This window comes from Mixophyes fleayi, chromosome 6, assembly GCF_038048845.1.
Source record: "Mixophyes fleayi isolate aMixFle1 chromosome 6, aMixFle1.hap1, whole genome shotgun sequence".
NCBI classification, from domain to species: Eukaryota; Metazoa; Chordata; class Amphibia; order Anura; family Limnodynastidae; genus Mixophyes; species Mixophyes fleayi.
Window position 1 is genome coordinate 62,713,069 of NC_134407.1, and position 16,765 is coordinate 62,729,833.

At 37.9% G+C, this 16,765-nt stretch overlaps 2 protein-coding genes across 2 annotated transcripts in view; one reads left to right on the forward strand and one right to left on the reverse strand.

Annotated features, from left to right (window-relative positions):
- The window catches only part of CARD14 (caspase recruitment domain family member 14), a 74,284-nt gene extending 74,126 nt beyond the window's left edge, over positions 1 to 158 (reverse strand). The window contains exon 1 of the mRNA XM_075216738.1: positions 98 to 158. The gene's annotated coding sequence lies outside the window, so the exon portion shown is untranslated. The remainder of the gene's footprint in view (positions 1 to 97) is intronic.
- EBI3 (Epstein-Barr virus induced 3) overlaps positions 1 to 16,765 on the forward strand; it is a 305,430-nt gene that overhangs the window by 60,199 nt on the left and 228,466 nt on the right. The window lies entirely within an intron of this gene.

Below are 16,765 nucleotides of genomic sequence, written 5' to 3' on the forward strand. Positions count from 1 at the left end.
GTATAAACTTTAATGTATTAACTCTTGAACATTAGAAACACTATTAACATGAGTCATGTTTTTGCATAACTTCTTAGCAAACAGTATAAAGACTTACCTTCAAATTAAATCCTCATGTCATTATCACAACAAGCTGCAGAAATGAACATCACTCGTACGGAGAAACAGGAAATATACTAGAAGGTGTTTCAGCAAATAAACCTATCCTTAGTTATGTCACTAGCTAGTAGCTGCATAGTTGGAATTTCACCCCCTGTAATTTTAAAGCCTGCAAAATACAATGCATAACATTTAGCTATAGTTAGGTGTGTTTGTGTGTGTTTCTGATGATAGCTGTCATCTGTATTTGCCTGTAGTACTATGACTCTCATGTTTCACTATTCTGTTATATTTTTATTTTATGCTTTTGAAGAAAAAACTCCACCCCAAACTTTCAATTTAGTTTAGAGCGGAGCTCATAGGTTGGGATAAAAGCTGGAATGGAACAGGACAGGCTGGAATGGCACGACAACATTCCTTTTTCAATAGTAGGAAACTTACACATTAGAATCAGTCTGGACATCATTATTTGCCAAAATCAAATATCATTATTCCTCAGAATCAAATAAGTTTTGTTATAGCTTAATGTCACTGACTGTGGGAGTGGACCCATGATGATGCTAGCAATTGAGGCTGGCTCACGTGTGGTCCTGGGCAGAGATGCTCAGGCTCGGTTCCTCGGAAACTGAACACACCCGAACTTAGGGGATCCGAGTACCGAGACGCTTTTTCGGAATCGAAAACGAGGCAAAACGTCATTCTGACGTCGTCGGATCTCGGATCTCGAGAGTTTTGGAATCTATAAATACCGCCCTCCATAGCGATCTAGCGCCATTTGAGAGAGGGACACAGAAGGGGTAGCATAAAGTGTAGAGCAGTTGGGCAGGGAAATAGATAGAATTGAAAGAGGGGGGTGGTAGCAGTGTTAAAGAAAGTAATCAGTGATATTCAGGAGAGCTCCATAGCTCCAGTGTTAAATCTCATTGCAGAAAAAGACAAATAATAGTGCTTACAGGGTTGATTTAATTCTGCAGTCCAATTCTATAGTGTTATATAGGTAACACACAGAAAGGAGAGCTCCATTGATAATTCTCATTGCAGAAATATAACTACTAGTCCTTGCAGGCTTTTCTTCTAAATTTGCACAAAAAAGTGTATGGTGTTATATACACCTAAAGAGAAGAGCTCCATTGCTTCATTGCTAATTGTCATTGCTGAAATACAAATACTAGGCCTTGCAGGCTTTTCTTCTGACTTTTCTTTTCTGCCACTGCTGTGTGCCAATGTGTCCTAGATATGGTAGGAACTGCCATGTGTTTGAGTCATTGCTCTGTCGCTTAGCATCCAGCCAGGTTGCTGCAGTATTTGTCCTAAAGTGTATGAAAATAATAATGTGACCTGTGAGTTGGTCAAAATTGACTACATATGACTTGGAATTAGTGTTATTAAGGTTTATAATAATGTATGATCAAAAAAAGATCAAATTATGGGATTTTAGCATATTTTAGCAATTTTTCTCAAAAAATACAAAACCAAAACCAAAACACACGAGGGTGGCTTTGCCAAAACCAAAACCAAAACCACTTCACGGGGGTCAGTGAGCATCTCTAGTCCTGGGTATAGAGTTGTTGGGCCTTATCCCACAAGGAGGTGATAGGGTTTCTGCAAATCACTCACAGGCCATATCTGTAGGCTAATCCCACTAGGGAATAAAGCAAAAATGGTGTAATTATATAGTGTGTAATAATATTACTTACATGTGGCTGCAAGGGTCTCAGACCTTTATCCGAGACACATAGGGCCTGATTTAGAAATGCAGATATATAAATTTGTGCAATGTACACATGCATCATTGTTTAAAATCAGCTCACTGTGCATGCGCACAACTTGTGTCCGTATTTAGAGTTGCATGTGTCTTGCACTTGGCACTCCATGCACTTGGAAAAGGGTGATCAGGGGCATTAACATGCAAGAGAAGTACAGTAAAAACATGCAAGTTAAGTATACACCTTTTAAATGCGTATTATTTTGATTTACACAGATCTTGATTTATGTTAGCTATGAGACATACATTTTGCACCAAGATTGCTCTAGATTTAAAGTTCAACATATCTAAACATGCAGGTATTATTATTATTATTATTATTATCATTTATTTATAGGGCTCCACAAGATTTCCGGATCGCCATATAGAATACATACAGTGGACCATACAGAGTGAAACAGTGCATAACAAAAACAAATAACACCAGGACTCAAAGCTCCAAACATAGCTAGTACAGTGAAGTCGAAGCAGAGAATAGGTAGAGAGCCACGAGGGAAGAGGGCCCTGCTCGTAAGAGCTTACATCCTAAAGTGAGGGCAAACAGACAGCAAGCACAATGGGGAGTCAGTGGAGGGGATCTAGCGCAAAGGCGTGAGTAACAGGTAGCGGAGGGAGAGGTGATGAGGTCAGGCATGGAAGGATGGCTAGGTGGATGGATCTTACATTTCGTTAGGTACACACAAGTATGCATAATGTATAGCAATGTGAACACTACTGTACAATTGCATTGTTACCATCGACTCTCTCCAGACTTCCTAAACCATTCAATGTATCTTTAATTATTTTCATTATTTCAGTGGTTATTAAAAACAGGGTTGTGTTTCATTGATAATTGATTCTCATAGGTTTACTGGCAGTGCCCGCTTACCTCTAGAGTCAATGTACAAATCCTGTATAGATTAAAAGGTACAAGTTCTTGGACTAATAGGTGGACAAACCTATGTGATTAGTTACGGGCAGTTTGTTGTAGAAAATTAAGCTATGTAGATTCCAAGATAAAGTGATACATTACCCATTTGGGGCTCAACAGCAAGGTGGTCTGTTCTGGCAGCTGGTTCTAAGGTGCCAGTGGGATCCAGTCTGTTGGCAGAGCTAGTGGTGCTGTTTTCTGTGATCACATACTTCACTGTCCCTGGGTTCTTGCAGCAGAGGTTCACTACTGTTTATTTGTCTGTCTGATTGAACATTGCCAGCTTCTTGAACCTCATCCTGAAAGTACTTGGGTCACTTGGTTGACTGAAGAAAGTACGCTTCTTACAGCATCTTCCTCAATATTTCCGATGCTGTTGGTGAAGGCGGAGATTAAGGTCTTCATGTACTTTACCTCCATTTACAATTTTTCAAGTCTCTCTGTTGCTCCACATCTGCATGTGCCAATGCAGCGTGGTAGGCGCACTATGGAGGAAATTATGACATTTGGGGCCACAGGTACTTGCATATGTGGTGGAAGACATAGTCAGGTCAATTAAAGGCAAGATCTCCTCACCTGTCCGGCTTGCCCATGTAATTTCTAGAAGGCTTCAGCTGGTTCTTCTTTACAAACTTGGCCTTTGATTTACAAGTTTTGGCAAAAGGCACACTAGTAGAGATGATCTATCTTTCTCTTCCTTGTAGAAGTTGTTGGAACGCATAATGCCAAAAATTTGTTAAAAAATTACAGTGCTGGAAGTAATTGCTCTGTGAATTGCAAACAGCTTTCTTTTGACTTGGTTTTCTCCTTACTTACTGTTACATTGACAAGCCCCTTAAAGTAAGTGCCAGAAATAACACAGCAAAAGGATCAACATTCTAGAGTCTCGTGTACATTGAAAAATATAAATTCCAGATTGTAAGGAAAGAGTTTCTAATTTTGTGTGTCTTCTGTAGGCATTATGAATAAACAGTTCTTCCAGGACAGATTGTGGTTAGACTGTCTGCCGCTTATATAAGAAAAGCATTGTCCTCAGCCATCATCTTGTTCAGGACAATGACTCAAACAGTCTTTGCAGCTTTTTTTTTGGAGAAAAGCATAATTTGGGGCCAAACATTCCTGAGTAGGTATTCAGCTCATTATTATTGGGGTACATTGTATTGACTTAATATCCTTGCATTCTTCTCGCAAATAACTGTTTATATGTTTTTCCTATTTGTATTATAGTTTTTTTAGCCTGAATTAATGTGAGCGTTAAGGAAAAAAACAAATTGGCAAGATGGCTAAGCCAAACTTCAAAGAAGAGCTGCTGCCAGTGAGTCCCACCCTTTGATATAACCACCTAACAAAAGAAACTTGCAATAATTGAATAAACCACCTGTTTACTGTGTTACCTATTGTAATTAAATGGAATGGTCTGGCCACAAGGATGTAAACAGTTTACAAATGAATGGAAATGAGAGTTTACAAAAAATAAATAAACAAAAACACAATACTGTGGGTATGTATTTAATAGGGGTTATTTAAATATATTTTTTAATTATTTATTTATTAGTGGAGACTTCCCATTCATCTGAATGACCATTCCATTTCCCAGCCATTGACAAACAAATTTCTGTTTTCAAATGTGCTTTACAAAACAGCTAGAGAGTAGTGCAGAGATCTCCCCAAGCTATTACACTCCATATTTTTTTACTAAGCTGTGATAGATGTATCAAATAGCCAAACAGAGTAAAAAAAAGTAATACATAGCTGCTAGAGTGGTGTCAGTAATTAACAAGTACCTTTTTAAATGTAGTATATGTATTAAACATAAAATAATGTATAACCGGGAATAAGTACATCATGTTTAACATTGTCCCATGACTCAGTAATAGCCATGAGATATAACCTGCCATTTGAGATGAAATCCATTCATGGAGCGTATTTTCTCACCTGCAAGCATTTGTACATATAGCTTACCACTAGTACCAATACAACTTTAAACAGCTATAGAGGGTTAAGATCTTCTCACTAAGGACCTTGTTTTCCTTAGTGACAGGTTGCAAGCCTCTCTTGAACTCTTGTTCTCTTGAACAGTATCTTTCCTTCCAAACTCCTCAAACATGACTGACATCTATACCCTTCACTCTTGCACGATTGAGCCAAGTATTAAAGTTTCTCATGCAAACTGTCCTACATTCCTTCATCTTATGAACAGGCCACAATTTTGAGAAGAACATTGAAGGTGATGCCTTCCCAAACTACTTTCCTAACACACAATAAGCTTTCTGCACTGTTCCAACATCACTGGTAGCTATATCATCAGTACCAAAATGTGCAACAACATCTCCACCTTGACTCACTGATTTAATCACATTTACCATAGACCTCCTATATTTACGAGCAGTAACCTCTCTATGTAAATCATGACCAACTCACAAATAACTCTTACAATAGAATCCTCCTAGGATAAGCTTCTTCCAATCAATTGATTTTTCTTGGAGGAAATCACTGTTTCCATTACCAGCAATTTACTAACAGCTCATACAACACCGAGTGAGAACAAAAAAAATAATTATTCAGAGGGATAGCTGCTGGTTCTGTTGCTGGAATAAGTCGGCACAGTGGTTAACAAGGCTGCCTCTCAGGTCTGGGGCCATGAATGCATGGGTTTCCTTCAGATACCCCGGCTTCCTCCCACAATCCAAGAACATTCCGGTAGGTTACTATTAGTATTTATGAGTAAGAGAATTAATAAAATGTAAGCTCCACTGGGGAAGAGACTGATGAGAGGATTTATACATTTTGGCCCTGATACATTAAGGTATGCAAAATTAAAGTATTGCATGTTTTTTTTTAAAAAACACACGTAAATCGGGCATATGAACCTCTGTGTACAACAAGGAGCGCATGTACACGATACGTCTCTTATTGAATGTGGGTCTAGGTGTGCTCTGCTCTAATAGACAATACAGTGCAGGATACGTCCAATACATATGTAGAATATAAAGTCCCGAAAGAAATAAAACCCCCCCCACCCAAAAAAAATATTAATGTTTCCTGTTAATAAAACAGTTTATTGTTTTTTTCCCCCCCATAAAAAACATTTTTTATGAGGATGTTATAAATGTCTATTGTATATAAGATTAATTTTTACAGTTGCTTCTGATTGCAAACACATGTTCTAGCATGTATACGCCACTATCATCACTAATGATCGCCACTTACACCCGACCTGTAGCTGATGCATGTTATATGACAGAAAAACACGTACCTTTGAGATGCTCAAAGCTTAAATCGGAAGTTGTTGCATGTGCGTGAGCTTGTCACGCCCGTACTGTACATTGACTACGTGCATATGCCCATCACCTTCCCTTTTCCTCCCATGAAATCATAGGCTGTAGTACGGGTTTGTACTCGGAGATGAATTAAACGTTGCTGCGGTCAATGGCGTATGGTCGAGTTCTTGGTATGCGCAGAGCGATTTTACGCAGAAACATGGCACGTATCCTTAAGTTCCTTAATGAATCATGCCCTCTGTCTGTTAAGCGCTACATGATATGTTGGTGTTATGTAAATAAAGGTTAATAATAATAGCCCTAACTCTTCCAGGTTCTACAGGGGTCCTTCCTGCTAGATCTGTGACAATTTAGAAGGTTATTTTTTACTTTAAAACACTAAATAATATTTTCATTCTTGCTTTCTTTGTAATGTGAACTATGATCACTTCTGTGTTCACAGATTGAAGTTCTCCATTTGTGTTCACCATTCACTTTCGAAGTTTGTCCAAAAAAAATTAAAATGTCAAATCAGCTTGAACACATTCGAGCCAGTTTATGTAAGAAAAAAAAATAAACTCACCCAAAAGGGCAAGAACCTGCAAGGAGCAAACTGTGAGGTTCCTAAAGAAGGTATAGGTTCTATTTCTGTCATGCAATACTTGTCGTCATGAAAGAGAAGGGAAAGTGAGAAATGGAGTGGAAAGGCCGGTTCTGTGGGTTACACATTCTGTTACACACTTGTTTATTTCTCTGAGTGGAAAAAGCATTTAACTTAAGGAAGAGAACATTTCTTGTATTTTACTGAGCTGCTCACACATTTTGAAAAATCTAAATTTACAGTAAAAGGGAACTAACCCTATTAAACATATTGAACTGATCTAACAAACATTTCTGCTTGTAATGCTATTACGCAAAAAATGGATCCAATAAAAATAGGGATCGCCTACCATAGTGTGTTTAGGGAAGTGCAGCTACAGTTAAAGGAACAATATACCATCAATTTGAGATGCGCAAAATCCAAAATCTGATTTGACATTTACATTTGACATTTACATTTGAATGTTTCCCCCCACATGACATTCTTGGCAGTGACCTATAAACGATTGTGCAACCCTATTGAACTGTGAGTAAACTCAAATGAGTAGGAGAGAAGGAACATCTTTCAGGAATAAAGCATTTTACCTAATACAGTACTGTTTAAATTAGTTGTATTTATTTATAAAACAGAAAGGGAGCCATTGTAACCTACCCACCCTGTGCCACTACTTTCATTTGAACCATTGTTTTCAAATCTACTGCTGACTGGCTGATGTGATTGAACCAGGCAGTGCAAGATTTGAAAACAGAAGTTGGAGTGGAGGAATCGTCATGGCGCTGGTGAACAACAGAGGCATCTGCATAATTAGCAAGTAGCACGAGAAAAAAATAGATCTTATTTAAATATGTTTACTTTAAGTTAAAAAACAGCATTTTATATAATTTATATACTATACATGATGCCGCTGGTGTGTATTTTTAAGTATGTTTTTAAAAAATAGTCTGGGATCCAAAAATAGCCTTTCAGATGTAAAAAATAACAAATACTGTACATACACTTACCTAAATAAAATACATTTTCAACACATTTTGGTAGAACAATCTCATATCTCTTCTCTCTTGATTCCTGGCTTCGCTGGCTCCATGGTGCTAGTCTCCAATGCAGTGGGGCTGGGTTTGACCACGTCAGTCTACTACTGGTATGTTTTTCCCCACTAAATAGTCAAGAGTGACACTGCCTACGGACATGGCATTTTCTAGAAAAACTGACTCCTGGGGTGAAACTTAAATATGGGCCCCTACACACACATATACAATTACTGCAATACAGAAACTCTTTTCTAAGCAGAGGATGATACTAGTATGTGTGTGTATGCAAATAGCACAAAGCACAAACAGTGAAGGGCATATACCTATACCAACTATTGTCAGTCAAGGTACTTCAGTGACTGCAAAGTAACACAGGAGTATTGTGTCACCCTGCACTTCTTCCTACAATCAAGTATAGAAGAATATCTGATGTCTGGATCAGTGGATGACATGAGAACATCAACTGTCGCTAGGATGGTGAAGCCTGACATGTGGTTCTCATTTGGGTTCATGTATGAAACTGCCCTACAAATATTAGTGCCAATATAAGTTGTGATCAGTTATTATTGTGTCTGCCCCCAAAAATGTGCTTTCTTTTTGTCTCCTTCATGACTTCTCTGTTCAAAGCCCTCTTGCATTATCTCTACCTTTCAATCTGTCTATGTCTTCACATTTTGTTGTTTCATGTCTGCCCCCCACATTATATCGGACAGTTCTCATCACATTATTGCAGTCTGCGGCTCCATAGCATTATACTAGCATTTGTCCCACTATCCCCTACACTTTACAGGTTTATGCTTCCATAATCGATTTGCCCCATGTGAGGAAACCACCCTTAGCTGGGACAGTGGTTACCCTCTGTGGGATTCAACTCACTCGGGTAAACCAGCGTATATCCAAAATAAGGCTTAATTACGACAGCACAACACCATAAGAAGTTCACAAGGTACAGGGTAGAAGGTAGTGTGTAACCTCCAGCAGCCTCTTGCAGTCAGCACTCCAAAGTAACAATCATAGTAGTTTTCAGAATCATATCCTCCTGCAGTACAACCACTACCATTTAGCTAGACAGTCCTGTACCCCCTAACCTGGGTTACTGGCTCACACAGACCCTGTCCTGGTAGGGTTTCCTCCAGCACCACTGCAATGCCTGGTTCAGAGTCATTTTTGCTGATGTCTTGTACACCAGGATCCTTTTTTCCTGGCTGTTTACATAGGGAGTAGGGTGTAGGGTAAAAAGTCTGAGTCCTCCCACTTTCAGCAAGGGTCTATCAGTGGACTATTTAACTGTAAGGCATACTGTCACCATTACCTTGATTATACAATGGAATGGCTTGACTGAGCTATTTGGCTGGATACACTTAACAAAAGGTTACAATATTACATCAGGGAATTATACTTCATGCATCCGTGAAACATTAAGGCATTATACACATTGTATTGTATCTGTACGGTCACACAATCTAAGTCTGAGATACATTTTGATACAATAACATGTCTATTGATACATTTGAATACATTTCCAATGCTATTTTAGCCAGTATAGTACTGTGGAGGCACATTGCATAGCATCTAGAAGTTCCAACCTAATTACCTCTCAGATTACCTGTTGACCTAGCTAATTAATTTAGGATGCCAGCTAGCCACCTTAGCAGTCACTCAGACATTGTTCTGATTACAACCCAGATCTAAGCCACACCTTATAACAATGGACATTTGAGACACATGGTAATTACTAGAGATGCTCAGGCTTGGTTCCCCGCGAACCGAACACACCCGAATTTAGCAGATCTGTGTACCGAGCCGAGCCCTCAGAATTGAAAACGAGACAAAACGTCATTGTTACGTCGTCGGATCTCGCGAGCTTTGGATTCTATAAGTACCACCCTCCATGGTGATCTAGCGCCATTTCACAAAGGGACACAGAAGTGGTAGCAACGTTTTTGCCAGTCTCTAGTGCAGTTGGGCAGCGTCATAGGTAGAAAAGAAAGAGGAGGGGCAGCAGTGCTCTTCAAAGTCTCCAGTGACATTCAGGAGAGCTCCATTGCTAATTGTCATTGCTGAAATAGAAATAAAAAGTCTGACAGGCTTGGTCTTCTAAATCTGCAGTCACATTGCACTGTGTTATATAGGTAACACACAAAGAGGAGAGCTCCATTGCTAATTGTCATTGCTGAATTACAAATAATAGGTCTGGCAGGCTTGGTCTTCTAAATCTGCAGTCACATTGTACTGTGTTATATAGGTAACATACAAATAGGAGAGCTCCATTGCTAATTGTCATTGCTGAAATACAAATAATAGGTCTGGCAGGCTTGGTCTTCTAAATCTGCAGTCTTTGTTTGCAAGTGTATGAAAATAATATTGTGACCTGTGAGGTGGTCAAAATTGACTGCAAATGACTTGAAATTATTTTATTTTTATACCTTATATTATTTTTTATAGCCATTTCTTTAATGAGGACCTGATGGTTAGATTTGTTAGTGGTCTTGAGGAAATGGTGGTATATAGTTGAAAAAAATGGTGAATCAGAACTGTCTTCATCATTCATTCTACTCACAACTAACAACACATACAATGATAACACATATAAAGGTAGAATTAAAAGATAAGTAAATGGAGATGAACCTGAAGATTGTAATGAGAGACTGCCAACTGAAATGTGTATATGTCAATATTGTATTACCCTCCTGAAAATGTGTAAAATGTTATAATAGGACAAGCAATTAAACTAAGTGTTGGATATTTACACATGCACTACATCGACACCAAAATGTTGAATTGTTGTCAGAACCTTTAAATTTTATGGAGTTGCAAAATTTGCTAGAGGGAAGACCAGTTGCTGGGAAATATAATGAAACATGGCATCTACTTAAAATTGTTGCCATATGTATTGACTGAAAGTGTTATATGTAAAAATTTTAGAGGTTGAAATCTGAGAATTGAAGTGGATTAGATTGATGGTAATCCGCTTTTAATAGACCTATAGAGGAGAGAAATGAACATCTAGGTAAAACTGGGAAAAGTCCTGCATTTAAAAAAAATAAATCCAAAATTTAGATATGTTGGACTAAAGAGATCTTTGGGAACAGTAGCATCAAAATATTATAATGTTACAAGATGGTCATTATAAAGAGTAATTAGAGAATAAAAGTATAGAAAATGTATAGATATTCTCTGCACAGATATATTACATGTAGCAATGCCATGAATTTTATCAGATAATATATTGCAAATAGTTGAAGTAAGGCCTATAAGTGTTTACCACTGAATTAAGGTAGAAAATGTTATCTAGGTGATTCCAGCTGTTAATGTATTTACACATAATGATTTAAAGGAAATTGTACAGCAAAAGTGTTTAATAGATAATTCATTAACAAGAAAGAAAAGATGTGATGAAAAGAGTGAAAACAATCAGTATCACAACTTATTAGAATTAACTGGTGTACATTACATTAATTTTTTTAGGGATTACACAGAAATATGAATTGCTTTTATATACAAGGTTTAGCTACATTGATTGATAAAATAACTAATGTTTATGATGAAACCTTCCGTTATGTTGCAAAAGAACTTCAAGTTTTCAAAACAAAGTTAATACAACATAGATTGGTCTTAAAATATCTTACTGCACAAACAGGAGGTTATTGTGTAACCTTACAGATGAAGTATGGTACGCAGTGCTGTACTTATCTGACAAATGACACAGATAATCCAGAAGAGATAATTGATAATTATATGGATGAAGTAGTAAACATAGAGAGAGATTTTGCAAAGATACATAACATGACATTATCTGCAGTACATACATGGTTTTCGTGCTTAGATCCCAAAAAATTGTTTTTCAGGTTTTGGTACATAGTTTCAATCATTGTTGCATTCATTAGGTAAATTTCTTCCCTTTATATTAGGAATATTATTGATTATCTATTTTGTATTAAAGTGTATACCAGTACTGTTGAAATTCTGTAAGAAAATAATGAGTACAGAAATGAAAAGAGTGAATAGTACAGGAGAAGAAATTATAGAACTGTATGAACAAATAAAACCTCATAATAATAATAATAATAATATCGTGCTATAGTTTAGATAACTATCAAATCGGGGAACTGTCGAAGATATTATTTGATATGGTATTTTTTTTATCTGTTCTTGTGAGCTGAGAACAGAGATGTGAGCAGCACTGTAAAGAGTTAATTCGAAGAACAGATATTTCTAATCAGTGTTGGTGAACAAAGACTTTTCAAGAATTTCTCCAAAGCCACCATTGCATACAGGAGAGCCTAAAGGACCAAGAAACACCTATATGCCGTCTCAGTAAATTGTAATATGACATTTGTGAATTGTAATACAACCTACTCTTATTACTGATAAAAGAACTGTCTGGTTTGTGGACGGGCAGAATTTCAGAGATTGAAATTTGGACTGATAATATTATCACAGCTCAAGCTTTTTATTTTGTAAATAAACAATTATACTTTTTTTATCCTTAGGGGGGTATTCAATTGTATTCCGGATCGAGCGTTTAAAAAATATTACCCGCTGGATTTCAGCTCGCAGCTCCCTGAGCTGCAAGCTGAAATCCAGCGAGTAAATTACCGTATTAAAGGTTTTTCCGCGCAGGATTATGTTAATAACGGTAATCCTGCGCGGTCCGCGGGATTTTCGGCACTCCCGCGGACAATTGAATATGCCCCATAAAGTTTCTTTTGCTGAAGAAATTCAGTTATTACTTTAACACCACCTAATGTACAAGATAGAGGGGATGAAAAGTTGTGGTTATTATTTTGGTGCACTGAGTGCATTGATCAAATGTATTAGTTTATTTGTATGCTTTAAAATATTAGATAAAACAACCCAAAAATGATTTTAATATTCCATATATAAATTTCTAGAAGAATAATATTGTAGATATAATAGGTAAAAACTGATCTCTTAAAGCTTAAATATCTGTCATATTGTCCTTCTGCAAAAGTGTCTATAAAGTAGTTTTTTGCAATTGGTGGACACATGTTTTTGTGTTTCTTGACAAGGCTACAACTGAGCTGCCATGGACAGCGTCTGATTGTAGTTATGTGCCCAAAAATCATTTCCAGGTCACGTGATATAGAAAACCCAGTGTTCAATATGATTGTGTTATTTCCAATGTCTTAGATTGGACCCAGTGCCCACCTTTTCTCTTCTCATCTTGCCGCACAACTTTCTAGTCCGCTTTATAGCAGCGGTTACAGAGCTTTTCTGCCTTTTTCTAACTTGCGTAAAAGCCTTTTGAAACAGCACTCTGAGTATTTCTCAATGCCAGAGCAGTAGGTCATTACCTAGCACTTTATTATCTAGTGCTTCTAAGTGCGTTGTACTCACCAGTTAAGCTGAAATTGGCTTGTCAGACTGTGCTCCTGTTTACCGATTTTATTTCCTCAGCCAATTACACCAAGTGGTAGACCTGAGGGCCATGGTCTGTGGATTTCCTGCAGCAAAGCCCAATCTCACCTGCAGGGGTCATGGCAAATAATAGTGGGACTATTAGACTCCGCACCTCTGTCTTGACAGTGCAAACCTTGGTTAAAAACAGGGAATCTACTACCTCCTGATTATAATTACTGACAGTATAATCTGGCCATAGAGTCCGCTGATTCTCCACTACCCAGGAATCTGCTACAGTATCTTGAGGGAGGATTTTAAAGACAAGTATCAACTTTTCCAATGTTTTACAGGGTCTCCCCTATTGCCTGGATACTCTACAGCATACTTTAGGCAGACAGACTCCATTCCCTGAACCTCCAGTGGTTCCCACTGTTGTGAAACTCCACTCCCAGTTCCGCATTCCCAATCCATCCAAATATGGTTGGGATCCCAAAGCTTACAGAGACTGCTTAAATTAATGTGCCATATATTTAGAGTTATTAGCACGGAATTTCTTCTCTGAGAGAGTGAAAGTAGCGATTATAATTTCTGTATTGTCTGGACAAGCATTAGCCTCATCCTCACTTCTATGGGTCCGGAATAACCCCCTCTTACATAAATGCCTGGATGCATTTTGGAAAATACAGTACATGACACACCCAATCAGGTATCCTCGGCTGCTGCCAGTATTGTGCAACTCCGCCAAAGATCACAGACTATAAGACAAAATGTGGTTCAATTCCACACTCTGGCTTCTGACCTTCAGTGTAATAATGAGGCTTTATTAGCTAATTCCTGGAAGGTATTGTTCAATAATATGGATGAATTGCCATCCCAGAAACTTCAACCTTGCGTAGGTGATTTAATTTCATATGTAGCATAGAGGGGAATAAGTAGATAACAGTGTCCAACACATGAACCTTTTGGATTATAACGCCCCTGCTGTATTCCAAAGTTTGTTAACAAACTTTTCTTGATGTACAGTTTGTCTTTGTATACTTGGATGATCTTTTCTCTGGAAATCAAGACTCATAGAGAGCATGTCAAAGAGGCCCTAAGTCATCTCAGGAAACACCTTTACTGTAAATTAGTGAAGTGGCATTTGTAGTCATACAGTCTTTTAAAAAAAATGTCCTGGTACTATGAGCCACACTGAAACATGCATCGGTCTAGCCGGAGACAGCATGCTGTACCTATTAGCTATATTAAAGTTGTATTGGGGGGGGATTACGTTGTTAAATTACCTGATATAACATAGGGCTCAGAAAGTTGCCAACCAACCAGTGGGATTTCAGAAAAGCTTTTCACGTTCTAGAGTAAGAGTATGACATTGGTTTTTAAGACTCGATATAATTGCCTGCAATCTAGCGGGACAATAATCTCAGGGAATTCATAGTGTAGAGATAACTTTCTTTTCAAGCTGTTAATCATGAATCAGGATAATTACTCCACTATGTGGGGGCTTTACTCTTAGATTGCAATTATGTCTGACCATATTATGTTATTAATATGGAGCAAATAATACATTATGTCAGCAATATTATGCATTATATAATAAGTTTCCCCAGACAGTTCCCCAAATACTAGGTGGATACTAGACCAGCAATTCATGTTTTAATTTGAGAACATGATAGGTTTTGTCCTGTGACTGAGATAATTGCCTGCAGCCTAAAAGAAATGAAATTTTAGAGAATCCATACATTAGAGATAGTTTCCTTTTCAATTAATCCAGTGGCGCACGCAGGGGGGGTTTCTGAGTCTCCAGAAACCCCCCCCCCTGCGCTAACTAAGTGGCCGCTATAGCTGCACTGTCCTATACAGCAGCCGCGGCGCTGTCAAAGAAGCGTCCACAGCGGTGCTGTAGTGTATACAGCACCGCCGCGGATGCTTCTTAGACAGCGCCGCGGCTGCTGTATAGGACAGCGCTGAAGAAACGGAGCTGCGCATGCGCAGCAGCTCTCGCAGGGGGTGGTTTTTTTTGGGTCGGGGGGGAAACCCCCCCCCCGACAATCCTCCGTTCGCCCCTGTAATCTAGCACTAAAGTGAGTAGTTGTTCCCCTACGTGGGGATTAAAATATTCAATATCTGGCTATTTCATATCAGCAATGAGAAACAATTAATACCTATATAATGCTGATGAGTATCAGTTACTTTTGAATTATGAGAGTGGATATATATACTGCATATAAATTGATATATATATTAGATCTTAGACAACCTTATATTAATGTAATAGTAAACAGGAAATGTCAGCAGCACTGATTTCCGTGAATGTCTTTGGCAACAATAGTATGAAATAATGAAGACCAAAATGTATCAGATTATATGAACTCCTGAGTCATCTCTCCATGCTATGACACAAATGAAAGCATACTAACATTAACAAACATTTTGCAGATCATTCTAGACTAGACATGAATACTATTATAAAGGGTATAATTTAATATGAGACTTATTAAGCAGTGAGAAGAGAATATGACAGTGTTGTAATTACACATATCTCTGCTACGTTTAATATAATTACAATTATTGCTGAAACAGCAAACACATGTAAAGGGAAACTTCCCTTTACAATGCAGCGCCGCTTTAATTTTAATCGCCGAAGACGCTGAACACGCCGGAGTTGAAGAATCCGGACATTAATACATTTACCCCCATGGTGTACTTAACAATCAATGATTGCAGAGAAAAAAGTTTTCTGATCTCAATATATTTTGATCCCACTCAGTTATATTATATCTAACAGTGCTGTTGGTACCTTTATTAGTTTGAATCATTTAGGGGCAGATTCAATTTGGCGAGAGGTGACGCGATGTATCTCCAGAAAAGTCCGTGGAGACACATTGCGTCAGAGTTTTTACAGAAATTTCTCATAGAGATGTGCAGAAAAATGAGCGGAGAGTACTTACCATAATAGCCGGCAATATGCTCATCTGAACTTGGAGGCGAAATTCAGCGGCACTTCACTCTGAATTAAATATGCCCCTTATTATTAATCTTTTTGCACTCTTCTTACTATTTTTTGAATGTTTTACTTTTGTTCGAGTTCCAACAAAATTATAAGAAACGTAATAAAGATTATTAAGTTTTAACAATTCTTGTACCCCGAGTGCACCGTACTTATACAACTACTTTTTCTTCTATTTTGACATTGAAGTGGCTTTTTCAACAAACCTAGTTACATTTTCATTGCTGTATCAAATGGATTCTAATAAAATCAATGCATAGATTGGCCTCAGCCTACTGGGCTCACAGTGACACTGCGCTATTTGGGATTTTCCAACTGCCGAGTACATACTTGTGTCCCAAGTCTGTACTTTAAATAGTGACCCCATCTGGAAACTTAAAGTGTTGCGATATTATAAAAATATAAATATTGCCCCACTGGTGATGAAATAGTAAGCAATGAAGCGATTTTGAAAATGGCGATTTTGAAAGAAGCACATCTCTATCGATTTTACATCTAATCGCCGGTTAATAAATCGGTGATTTAAAACTCGCCGAAAAAAATCTCTGGAAATTCCAAATCGCAGCTTGATACATTTACCCCCATGTTGCTAGTATGCTATGTGCTCCTTGTTTTATTGGACCGTTCAAAATTTTGGAATTTGCAGTGCATTTAGGCTGGATCATCCTTCTACCCTACAAATTCCAAATGTGTTGAATGTCTCCCTATTAAAGCCTTTAATAATTAATCAC